This window comes from Ochotona princeps, chromosome 10, assembly GCF_030435755.1.
Source record: "Ochotona princeps isolate mOchPri1 chromosome 10, mOchPri1.hap1, whole genome shotgun sequence".
Lineage (NCBI taxonomy): Eukaryota > Metazoa > Chordata > Mammalia > Lagomorpha > Ochotonidae > Ochotona > Ochotona princeps.
In genome coordinates, this window is record NC_080841.1 from 41,120,765 (window position 1) to 41,133,773 (window position 13,009).

The 13,009-nt window shown below is 42.5% G+C and overlaps 1 protein-coding gene across 2 annotated transcripts in view; it reads left to right on the plus strand.

The window, feature by feature from the left end:
• Positions 1 to 13,009, plus strand: part of DISC1 (DISC1 scaffold protein) — a 304,734-nt gene that overhangs the window by 217,685 nt on the left and 74,040 nt on the right. The window lies entirely within an intron of this gene.

A 13,009-nucleotide genomic window follows, 5' to 3' on the forward strand; every position in this document is an offset into this window, starting at 1 on the left:
TTTTTTTCCTTAGAAATAGACCCCTTCTTAATTGTAAGTTGTGTTTTATATATATTACCACCTTACTGAATGAAAAACATCTAAATCAATGATATATTTTTATGTGAATAATGTTTGATGAAATTGCTGGAATTCATAGTCCTTTGTTTTGATCAGATGCGAAAGTGTTTGTGTAAGCAAAACCTGGTTTACCTATCCCAAGAGAAGATGTAAAGATTATTGCTGGTAGTGAAGTGGGGAACCCCAATCCTATCCGGTTTGAGTAGAATTTACTCTGGGATGTGTGCATCTTCCAGTTGACTTACAGAGAGATTTGGTAAAACCTGAAGCAAGGGTTTATCTGGGACCTCCTTGCCTTATTTGAACATCCAGAAGGGATTAGCTTGGGTCTGAGCCAGAGAGATAAGTGACACAGTCATTGTGTGCTCACATTCAGAGGAGCACTTGCCAAATGGAACAAGGAAGGATGTGTTAGGGAGATTTGGGGACATCTTAATACAGTGGGAAGTCCAGTCTGCTCCCTGGACTGTCTGTGGCCAAACTATAGTGAGTTGTGTCTCCCAAGTATTGAATGTCCGGGAAATATCCAATGAAGGGAGCAAAACCACTTTGGAACAGTGTTGGGTGGGTCTTCCATATTTTGTTAATGCAGATTTTTTTCAATAACCTCATATACACAAAGGAAATAAATTCAGGAACATGGAGGGGAGGAGAGGGAAGCACTAAACTTAAGTTTAAACTAAACACTCAAAATTCAGATGCAAAGTTTTCTAAAGCAGGAAAGATTAGGAGGTTAGGAATGTCTCACAAATGTGCATATGGTCCTTCACATTGCAATTCAGGATTGATGAATAAGAGGAGGTTTCAGAAAAGATAAGCAGTGCAAAGCCTTTGACCATGAAATCCATGCAAAAACCTTTCCAATAACGTGTATCCCTGTGCAAATCTGGTATTAACCAGGCAGCCTTATGTAGCCAATTCAATTAAGAGAGGGGCTTGTTTCTACATAGAGGTTGGCTTTTAAAATTTATTTGTAATTGCCCCTGTAAATTCCTTAAGTTGTCTATAAAACAAAGGACAGGAGTTTTCTGTATTTGAGTCTTTTTAGTAGCATGATTACATGTAAATATAGAACACATAGCATTTAATCAAGCACACATGCAAAACAGAAATTTTCAGAATTTTATTGCATTAAATATCCACATAAAGTACATCTAGTTGAATGTTATATGTGCACATAACCTATTTTTATGGATAGAACTTTTTACAATATTCTTCTCCCTAACATCAAAATGATTTCTAGATTCATCTCAGTACAGTGAAGCCACTGGACGAAACTGGCTGCCCTGTTCTCCAAGGGCTGCTCCTTGAAAAGGGGTGGAAGCCCATCTATGTGAAGTAGAGCCTACTTCAGCAAAGATCCCAGTGACACTTTGGGCTGAACACCAATGTGTTGGCTCTTACCTAAGGCTGGCATTCCGATTGACTCACACGCTGGGTTGTCTGTGCTACCTTAAAGCTGACACTTTTGGATGCAGTCCCTTGGACTCTTGACCCAGCCACCCTCTGCTTCATTGAGCCTGAATTCTTAGTTCTTGTATGCCTACTGCAGGAAGAGTAATTAATTATCCTTGCCTCTCTGCAACTGTTGGGGCATAGAGATGGTGCTGTCACAGAGTAGAGGTCACCAAACCTTGTTTAGGAGTCCAGTGCCATGTTTCTGGGCACTATCAGTTCACATATGACTGTGTGTGATAGATCTCATTTATACACTTCTCTACCTCCTCCATGGTAAAATTACAGCATGGAGTTCTCCATTTTGAATGAGCTTTTCAACGCTTTTGCCTGTGGGAGGCAGAAGTCAAAAAGAGTTGCATAATTAAAATGGTATAGGCAAGAAGTGGCAACGAGATGACTGGCAGGGTTGGGTCTATGCAAAGGCTGACAAACCTGTCTCTAAAGATTGGGAAACTGTTGTTACATGGTGACAGTGTGTGACAGTGGCTGTGGTCATATCTGTATGCTTCTACATCTGAATACTTGCAATGAAAGACGAATCTATGGCAGTTTAATATATTGTTTTCTGATAGTTGAATAAAATGAATGTATTTTCACAGTACCTTACAAAAACTCTTTCTGACCCTACCTATAAAATAAATGTTGGATCATCATCCAATTCACCTATCTGTAACAAATCCCTTTGATAAGGAGAAACTTCTCTCAGTTATCACTGAGTGCAATGACAAGGAGAGTATTAGGGAGAAGATACTACAATCCCTCAAACATGCAGCAATGGAAATGAAAATTACACTCTAATCTGCAGCCTAACAGGTTGTCTTCCATTAAACCTGTATCCCATTTTTATTATACAGTCAAGCTGGTTATATATGACTCACTGGGAAAGAGCATTTTATGATCTTGTTAGAAGAAATGGTTTCACTGGGATCATTTTAAGCGAATAATATTACATTTACCTTCACCTAAATACCTAGAACATTAACTTATTAGCCATTTGGGTGTTGAGCCTAATGCATTTTAAATACGTACAACAAATACCAGGAAACTGGTAGGAAGGGAGTTGGAGACTGAATGTTCGGTAGGCTTTTAGAGCCAATCTCAATGGAAAAGGGCTCAATTCTCTGCTTTCTGAGCACACACACAGCTTCCTTCTTGTCCAACAGGAGGGAGAACAATCACGGGGGATGAAAGTCAAGCTGATTATTTCAAAACCAAGCTTACGTGTATTTGACTGATGGGGACCTGGCACCCAGCCAATGTGACAACAGTGAAACGTCATCCTCTGCATAGTCCTGCCAACTGGTCCTGTGTGCAGGTGGGCAGGCGGCGGGGTGTCCTGACGGCTGTTGTTAGCACTTCAGACATCCCTAAAGAAAGGAAAAGCTTCGGGACACAAGGTTCATCTGGCTTCAGGAGGGTGTGGAAGCCATGTAATCTGGTAGCAGATGATGAAAACCAGAAATTTCTAAACATGACTAATGCATTCATATGCATGTTTGAGAGTGTGTCAGTGTGCACGTGTTGGTGTGTATGAAGTTACTCGTCACTGGCAATCTTCTGTTTCAAAATTCAGGCATTGTTTTCAACCCTCTTGGCAGCAATTCATCCTGTTGATGGCTTGGGGACTTTTCTTCTTCCTTATTCAAGATAGGTCTCTTTGGAGCCTTCTGCTTCACTGAACATCTCATCTCATGTCCTCACTATCCCTTCTCCTCAGATTCATTCCTTGGGAATCCTCAAAGTGTTGCACATCCTGATCCCCAGAATGTCTGAAGATGTTATCTCACATGGTTGAAACAACTTTGCAAACACAGACAGGGTTATAGATCCTGAGATGGGGAAATCATGCTGCGTCATCAAAGTACGCTTCTTTAACTATGTGAGTCCTTGAAGTGGTGAACTTTCTCAGGCTGGACAGAGAGGGGACACAAAGCAGAGGAAGTCAGGAAGGACTGAGACATGGCAAGCACTAAATATGTCATATTTGGCTTTGAAACTGGGAGAAGGGACCACAAGTCAGGGAATAAATAGGCAAGGTATCTAAAAGCTGACAGTAAACAAATACAAAGACCTCATTCTACAGTCTTTACAGTACAAGGAGTTAGGTTCTGCCAACAACATGAATGAATTGGAGAGTGGATTGAACCCGAGTCTATAGGAGGGAGTATTGTCTTGAGCTGGCCTTGAATTCACCCTGAGAGAACGCTATATCAAGCTAATCAAGTCCTGCTGCACTAGACTTCTGAGAACCAAGAGATGATCACTTTGTGGAGTTACTAAGCTGTCAAGTAGGTGGTAATATATCACATGGCAAGCAGTCTCAATTAAGTAACCCAACAGTGAATCTCTGTTGTCTGTATTGCTGGATTCTGTACCCATACGACCACCTTTGAGGGTTGAGCTACTACTATATGTAGATGTTTTTAATATGCACCCACCTCTGCCTGTTAGAAAGTGAGCTATTTTTCTTTCCTTTCTGATTATTTTAGAGAATTTCCCAGTGCCACCTGACCAAGCCAGAATCTGGAGTCCAGTTATGTTTGTCCTCTCTGTTTTATTCCTTGTGTAATCTCTCTTCCTTTGAATCTTAGTTGAAATACCATTATCTCATGGCCCTGGGAAGGGTGTGGGAGTCTCTCCAGGCCACCGTATCTGAAAGGTTGCCCTCAATGCACATAACATTCTTTTCACTTATCAACATCCACAGTATTATGTATTTAATTTACTTCTTTATTGCCTATCTCCCCTATTTTACTCTTGACTCATGCCTGTTTGATTTTATTCATTCCATTTAACATGTAATAATATAATAGTCCTTAAATTTCTCCAAACATTCTTAAAAATATCCAAGGATCTACTACTATTTTTGCCAGTGTTGTAGGTTAGTGCCCAGTACCAGCCCTCTGTGGACTTGCTCTCTGCTTCCATCTGCATGTTCATTTCTCACTGTTTTCCTGACACTGTTTCTCTTTTACACTTTGCTCTTTAGTCAGTTTGAATATTCACTTTCTCACATGTGCCCCCTCCTCTAACAGCCTTCACATCATTGCATGTAGCCGCTTGCCACAGGTACATTTTTGCTTCATGTATCACTCACTGCTCATTCTTTAGATTTCAACTCAACTACTCCCCTCTTTCTAGACACATTCCTCATCTCCTCTTCCATGGAGAATGTGCCTTACTTCATGCTCACTTGTTATTCTGCCTTGACTTTTTGCTCCCTCTCAATCTCTGCATGGTTAAGACCTCTTTAACCATGCTATTCCCTAACTAGTTGACAAGGTTCTTGAGGCTTGAGCTGGAGAGTGCAATCCACCTGGGCACCAAGTGTAGCAGCTGGCACCTAGCAGGGGTGCAGCAAATACCTGCTGAATGAGTGAATTGGTTTCCTGTAGTTTGGTGAGCCCAGGCCAGGCCATCTCATGCGTCAATGGGGCACTTGTTCTGCCAGTATTGATTTGCAGGTGCAATTATATGTGTAAATGCATTTTCACTGTTCTGCCTTAGGACCCAATTTTTGAAAATTAGATTTTAAATGTCGTATCCTCCTCACTTACGCCTTATGCTTCTAGACATTCAGCGAATAATTTAAAATGAAAGGCATAGAAAATTGGACTCATTTGGTCTACTCCACTTGAAATCCGTGTTAGGCTATTTTTAAATTCTCATGGACCTTGTGCTCTGAAAGATGTGTTTTAAAGGAAGGAAAGAAACAAGGGAGGGAGACAGGGAGAAAAGACAGGAGAGAGGGGAGACAGAGAAGAAGAAAGGAAGGGGACATTGTTGTCAGCTGTTAACAATGCTGCTTGTTATTGCACTATTTCAGTACATTCCCTTCTCACATTAACATTGCCCCAAATGCCATCCAAAGTCAAACACTAAGAGTGAGATTCTACTTCCACATTTGTTGCATTATATTCTCAATTGCAACGAGAGGCCAACCAGGCAGACCAGTGGGCACTACGTATCCCAGTGGGGTTTTTGACATTCCTTCCACTTTCCAGCTGATGTATTCCTCTGGCTCCACCACACCCATCAGACATCAGGTGAGGAGCTGATCAAGACAAGGGCATCAGCTGGGAATGCAGACTCTATGACCTAGAAACACCTGCTCTCCTAGACACCCAGTAGAATAAATGGACACCACTCCTCATCAACTAAACCCAAGTTTTTGGAAAAGGATTTGGTATGGTAACTGCAGATCTTACAGATCTGAAGCCTTTCTGTGGGACTGCTTTGCATGCTTGTTTGTGAGTTCTTAGGACCTGGCATCTAAGAGGTATTGAGTGTTCACACTGACGCTTGAGTGAATAAAACAGGGTGGCCTGTTTGTGAATGTGTGGCACAGGCAGCCCTCCAACATGCCCACTGCCTGTGCTCATCTCATCTCCAGGTGCTCCACAAAGCAAAGAGAGAGTGCCAAGACTCACTTCTTAAGACTTAATAACTAGTCCAGCAAGCATCTATGGAGAGCCCACCATGAAACGTGAATTCTATTAGGAGAGACAGAAAAATCAAAAGCATGGAGAAAAAGAATTCCAGTTGTTAGAAGAAAACCACAAAGTTAGAGAAAATAATAAACATGGCAGGCAGCCAATGATCTAAGGGGGAAGTGGCATCAAAGGAGGAATTATTTAAGCTGAGCCTTATCGGATAAGAAAACCAAACCTAGCATGGAGGCAGCAGGCAAGGAGAGTGCTAAGCACAGGTGGGGGAAAGGGCTCTTGCAATGAAGATTGGGAGAGGACCAAGGGACAAGGGGCTAAGTGAGACTGAGTAAGGCTGACAAGGCAATGTCTAGAGACCTGTGGGAGTGGTTTGTATTTAATTCTAAGACCCAGAGGAAGCCAGTGCAACATAACAACAAGCTTCCTATGACTCTGTTTCCAATAAGGAAAAATGTTTGGCAATTACAGACCCTTGGCCCTAGCAGGGATCCTGGTGGGTAGCCCTGGAGAAGGTAGAGGTATTAGTTTCCATCAGAGTTCTGCATTTAGCTTCCCTCACCTCCCATCTCTGCTGCATGGAAACAAAGCCCATTATACCAAACCTCAGTTTGGAGTGTCCTACTGGTGCTCAGAGGGGCACCAGGATGGGCAATCTTAGTCCCCCACACATCTGAGAGCCATGTTCCCAACATTGTGTATTTCCCAGGTACTTCCCCCTCCCCCATCCCCTGGAAGGTGCTTACTTGGAGTCCCATATCACATATTGTTGCTGAGATGAAGGATTATGATTCTTGTCAGATTTTTGAAAAGATTGAAATTCATCTCCTTTGTAATGTCCTGCTCATAGCTGATAAGCTTTGCCTTTTTTTTTTTTACTTTGCCTTGTTCATTTTAGAACACAATGTGTATCACTAATACATGTGAGCGTGAATCAGAGGTATGGCAAAAGACCTATATCAGAGTGATGTGCATATTTAAACTGTTGGATCTATCTGGTAAATGGCTAAATATAGCATGTTCTATTGTCCTGTCTTGATGTTTTAAAATGTATGCTTTTTTTTTCTGATTCAGTTATGGTGAGGGAAACGGATCAGGAGATAACTGTCATTGAAAAAGGAGCTCATTACTCACAGATCTTGCCAATGAGGTGTGTAAGCAGGACCTGCCGAGGGAGCACTAGAATGGGTCAGAGGCAGAGGGATAAGGGAAATGTGAGCCAGATCTTTAGTTGTAATTTCTGTGGGAAGTAATGGGCAGGGCAGGACACACAGGCTTAGGATGGCTTAGTCTGAATGGTTTCACGGCTGTGCTGTGAAAGGACTGTCCTCAGTTGTCTGGATGATTTGGATAGATGGTAGTGGTCCAGAGAGTGCCAGTTCCAAAGAGGAAGTGGGGTAGACACTGGACGAGTGGGTTTGCATGGGAGGGGTGTTCCCATGTAAGTTCTTTTTCATGTCTGTAAGAAGTAGTTAACCCTGAGAGGGTCAGTCTCTCCAGGGTTAGAAAATCCCCCAAGATGTCAAAACAACAGAGGCCATGATTAACACATTTGGCAAGCATAACTTCTTAATGACTGCAGTAAGAATGTTGGACCCCTTGGATCCTAGGCCAGAAACCAGATGTGTAGGAAAGTCAGCCTGCTGACTTTAGGCTCTGACTTAAAGGCTCTCTTCCTTCTCTGCCTAGCTCTGCCAGCCCTTACTATGCCTTGCCTACAAATATGTGCATACTTAGCTTGTATGTCTAAGCTCAACCCACTCAGTTTTGGAGGTGCAGATGCTCCTGTAGTTTGGATGTTATTCATGAGTTAGAAGCTTTGTCCCCAGCATGGTGTTGTGAAGAGGTAGTGGAATCTGTATGAGATGAAGCCTAAGACAGGTCATTGAAGGCACTGTACTTGGAAGGAATTGATGTAGTCCCAGCAACATCCTGGGCAGCTCTTGAGAGCAAATTATTAGAAAGAGCAAGTTTGGCACTTCCCTGGCCTCTGTTGTCTTTCTATCTTGCTGTGTAATCTCTCCTCTCACATATACTAAAGTGACCAGCTTTAGATATGACATGATACTAACAGAAAATGGACTAACACTGACATACTGCCCGGATTCCCCTTCTGGAAGCAAGAATCTACTTCCTGTAGTTGTACTTTCAAGTGCTACTTGAAAATATCTTAACTGTCACCCTCTTTCAGACCTTGCCCAAGGTGATGCTTGGATTCTGTACCCAGTCAATGCAGGAGCGTGAAGTCCTGGCTCCTTGTAGCACAGGCAGACTTTGAAGAGCTTCTCAGACACAGAGCTCCACGGGTTGGTCAAGGTGTTTGCCAGGTCTGCTCTGCTGGCCTCATTTTTATCCTCAGCTTCTGAGGAAGATCCTTTCTATATCACCAACCTTCCATATATCCCTGCACACAGCTGCCCCAGCCTAGGAGTACACACACTTAACAGTATTGTATGCTCTCAGCAGACCAAGCCTGCCAAGAGGCTTGCTTGGCTTTGGGGAGTGAACCTTGTGACATTTAGGCGGAGAATTTCAGTGTCTTGGGTAGCAACAACAGGAACTAAAATAAAAGAAGCAAGCTCAGGGCCTTGTGGACCACTCATCTTATGGGCAAAGGCTGTCTGGAGGGCTTAGAATGGGGCTTCTCTAACATAAGACCCACAGCAGAGACTCCACTTGGAAGGGCTGTCTTGGATGAGATGGTCTTGGAGAATGAATTGGCAATGGAAGAAGCAAGAAGCTTCATTTAAGTTGTTTATCTGGGACACTTACATTGCATAATCATGCAGACATGCAGTTGTTGATATTGTTGCTGTATAATTTTTCATAAAATATATTTGTGCCATCACCCATGTATCTGTAAGCAACATGTTGAAAGAGAGAAGACCTTATGCCAGAGTGTCCTCAGCAAAACCATACTGGTTTGGAATTTGACCTCTAATGGGACTTGGTTTACAAGTGAGAGGTAGCTAGTCAAGTGTGGCGGAGCATGTAGGGCTCATGTGTGAGCAGCATATGTACAGTGGAGACTGGCATATGCCTTAACTAAAAACTGTGCCCCAATAGCGTATTGACCTTTTTCTGTTTTTACCTCTATGTGACTGTTTTGCCTTGTGCTACACTTCCATTGAGACTTGGGAAGAATCAGTTAATGAAAAGGCCGTAAATAGAATCCTTCCAAAGCTTTGGAATACTTAACCAGTTGAATCTTTGTGTTTCACTATGATGCAGATTTCAACTTCATTTTCAGTGTGTTCTTGGAAATTCCCATTCATGTGCCTGTGTCAGATTGCACTATTTGGCTCATAAATGCTATGGGAGACACTTGCGTGCTATGAGCTAGAATTCCAAGGTGGTTTCCCTGATCTTGGGCCTTGGAAGCAAGCAACATCCACAGGTCAGGAAAGGTTTACCTTTCAAGTGCCAGGATCTTGACATTTTAAGACCACCACCCCCACTCAGGTGGAGTAATCATGTTGCTCTAACTGTGCCTCTAGCACCCAGGTAAAAGGGAAAAAAAGGTAGTTTTCTTTAGTGTTTGTCACAGCCTATTGAAGTTTTGAGGTAAAGGCTATTTCATCCTGTATTTCCACCATGTGGGTGACCAATAAGCACCACCAGGAACAGCAAAGAACCGGGAACCGATTGCCCTGGGAGAGTGCTGCATCACTAAGTTAGTGCTAAAGATAGGAGCTTTGAAATCTCACTTTGTCTCTCTCATTCTTCTCATACCTACCTCTCTCTTCTTTACAGCTGCTTCTGTTTGTGTAGTTTGCTCACCCACAGTTCCAAATCTGAAGAGTCAACAAAGAACAGATTGAAAATATGTGGAAAAATGTTACATCAGTTCTAAACAGTCTATATTTTTATTCAGACTATTTTACTATTCAGACTATTTTTCTATCCCTAATCCCAAACACTGAGGTGAGGCAGTTACATTGCATTAGGTATTATACATCATCTAGAGATGATTTAAAGTATATAAGAGGTCGTGCAGAATCAGATGCAAAGAGTATATCCTCTTACATAAGGGAATTGAGTGTTCATAGATTTTGGTATCCAAGGAGGGTCCTGAAACCATTCCCCAAAGAACTGAGGGAGGACTCTCATAGAAACTGAAGCATATGGGTTTCTTTATGTTCATTTTCTTCTCATCTCTCTGGGCTGCTCTCCCCAGAGATCTTGTGTGGTATTTATCTCCACCTCCAGCTGAGTTGCGTCTGAGTCTCTCCTTTGTGTTCCCATCATTTTTTTCTTGATCAACTAATCCTAATTCTCTATCTTGATTTCTTGTCAAATTGTCAGTTCCTTAGAACATAAATGGTGTCTTCCTTCTGTGGTTGACCTAGTGCTGGCACAGTACCCTGCCTTGCACCTGGTGCACTGCCTTGTATGGGCTGATGTGTTGGACACCTCCCACCTTCTCTGAGCCTAGGACTCTGCTAGGTAACTAAAGGTTCAAAGGTTATAGAATTTGCAAAGCTAGCAGAAGATAAGCCATGCTCTAAATGAACTTAATGGCCATTGGGAATCTGAAATGTCTGCAGGAGTCCAAAAGAGGAGAGGGCATGGTGGGAAGAGGAGCCCTAAAGCAGGAGAACAGGAACTTGTAGACTAGAGAGGCTGATGGTGAGGAGAAAAGCAGAAAGCATTTGAGGAATGTATTCCAGGCAAGAGAGATGCTAAGAGCCATGGCTTCTATCTTAGGATAAAGAAAGGCTCTGTGCTGGCTCTAGCCACCACTCTACACGCAGGCGAAGGACTGACAGCAGAAGGCTGGGTTTAGGGCCTCCAGAGCTGTCAGGACTGTATCACCATACTGCTTTCCTATCTCTGAGTCTCATTCTGTTTCCCTAACACTGAGCTGTTACTGCAGGCAGCTCCCCACTGCCACTGTCCAGCACTGGGTGGCTGCTTTCAGAGACAAAGAGATCCCTCCTACCTGAGAAGTGCCATGTTGCCTACAACCTGGCTGCTTACGGTGGTTGCAACAGACTCTCTTCTGAGAGCAAAGATTAAGGCAAATGCTCAGACCTAGATGAAGTCTTGCTCTTTATCAGTTATGGATGTGAAGCTTCTGCTTTAGAGGTAAATTCTTATGGGAAACGCGGAATTCCCTTGGTGAAATTCACAAATTATGTTTCATAACAACTAGGCAGTGTATTGTGTGTACATAAGAACATAGATGTTGGCTTAAAACCAAACTGGGTTTGAATTTTTTATGTGCTCCCTGCAATAACTTCCCTCAGCATCAGTTTCTTTATCCTCAAAAGGAATTTCCAGAGTTATTGTGAGAAATAAGCAAAATAATGATGCACACTGAGACATCCTAGCCCCAGCCAGTGTGAGCTCACTTTCCTTGGCTTCATCAGAAGATCAAGTGTGGATTTGGGATTTTTTTTTTAGCAAAAAATAGTTTTAAAAAGATAATATTAATTCTTAAAATAAGGTCCCAAATTGCATTCCTTACTGTGTCAAAAAGAATGCTTGCATTTGAGGGAAGTAAGGGAAGAAAAAAAGATCAAATAATGACATGGTTTGCTCTAAATGCATACTACTGGCCAAGGCAAATAAATGGGCATTCTAAGCAATTTTTCAAATATTGCAAATTAATCTCTAGGTCACAGTTCTTTCCATTATCTCTGCTAGAAAACAGGAAAGCATGACCCAAGCCAGCCTGCTGCTGTCAGCAGGGATTGTTGGGGAGTTAGCCCATCCTTCTATTTAGTAAAAACATTTGGCGGAGGGCTGGGAATTCGAGAGGAGGCATGCAGTGAAGCTGTTTGGAACTGATAGTGTTAGTTGTTTTTTTTTTTTTTCTGACCTGCTTGCCATAATGTGAGCCTTTGGTTTTTCTTTTTGTCATTGACTAGTGCTGATTTATTAGGTTGCGTGCTTCAAGGGCATTGGGAGATGACATGTAGGAACGGTTCTGAACTGAGAAAGTGAGAATTACTGTATCAGATGATACCCAATTAACTAGTGACAAGCACAGCAGGTGAAATTTGAATATGGGCTTTATCTACCATGTAGCATAAGCACTCATTACATATTGAATGTTTTCAAACCTGATAGGGCTTACCTCCTCATTTCTTTTTGCCTTCCTCCTGTTTCTCTCTCTTTCTCTTTCTCTCTCCCTCCCTCCCCTTTTTCCTCCCTCCATTCAAATAGGAGCTGTTGCTAAATGCATACACACGAAGACTGACAAGTCCTTGAGATGTGCTCTGGGACGCAAGGGCAATTGGACAGGGTGGCATCTCACAGGGAAACTACAGCTGCACATTATGCCCTGAGGGAAATGATGGGAATAGACAAGTAAACACAGATCAAAATAATTGGGTTTGCTTCCTTTGAGGACATCAAGTTACCTGGTGATGCTCCAGTAGTGACACTACTTCCCTGCTTCCTGTTCTTTGAGTCTCTCAACCAGCATGAAGCTACTGTGATGCAACCTCTCACTCTGTGATAAGGAATTAAACTCTATATCCATTTCTGAGTATGACTAGGACCATAATGAAGGAAGTGTAGAGCTTGTGGTTTTAGACCGACTGCTTTCCAGTAGTGACCCTGTCTTCCTCTGGTGTGGGATTGTGTACTGCATCAACTAAGCATAGCATAAGCTTAGGGGAAAATGATTTGGAAATTGTTGGGAAGGTAAAATGATATGACATTAAATGCTTAATATTCTAAAACACAAGCCTTGTTTTATGGGCAACTGCTGTTATGGATTATCTATGTCTGCCCTTGGATCAGCCAGCATGAAAAATCCTTTAGACTACTTTAATCACTTCCTCTGGGAGTCATTTTTCAAACGCTGCCTCTTTGCCCCAAACTTGGGCAGATCTCCTTCCATGATGATCTCAAAATGATCACTGCTTTCATTTTCTATCAACAAATCTATGTCATCGATTTTCTTAGTTATTCAAGTATGGGACTGTTTCTGTCACCCTCCTGGTTGTCTGGAGCACAGGGGCAGCTCCACATTCATCTCTGCTGCCCCAAGGCCTAATGTGGAGCTCAGCATGTGACAGGCATTTCAGAAACAA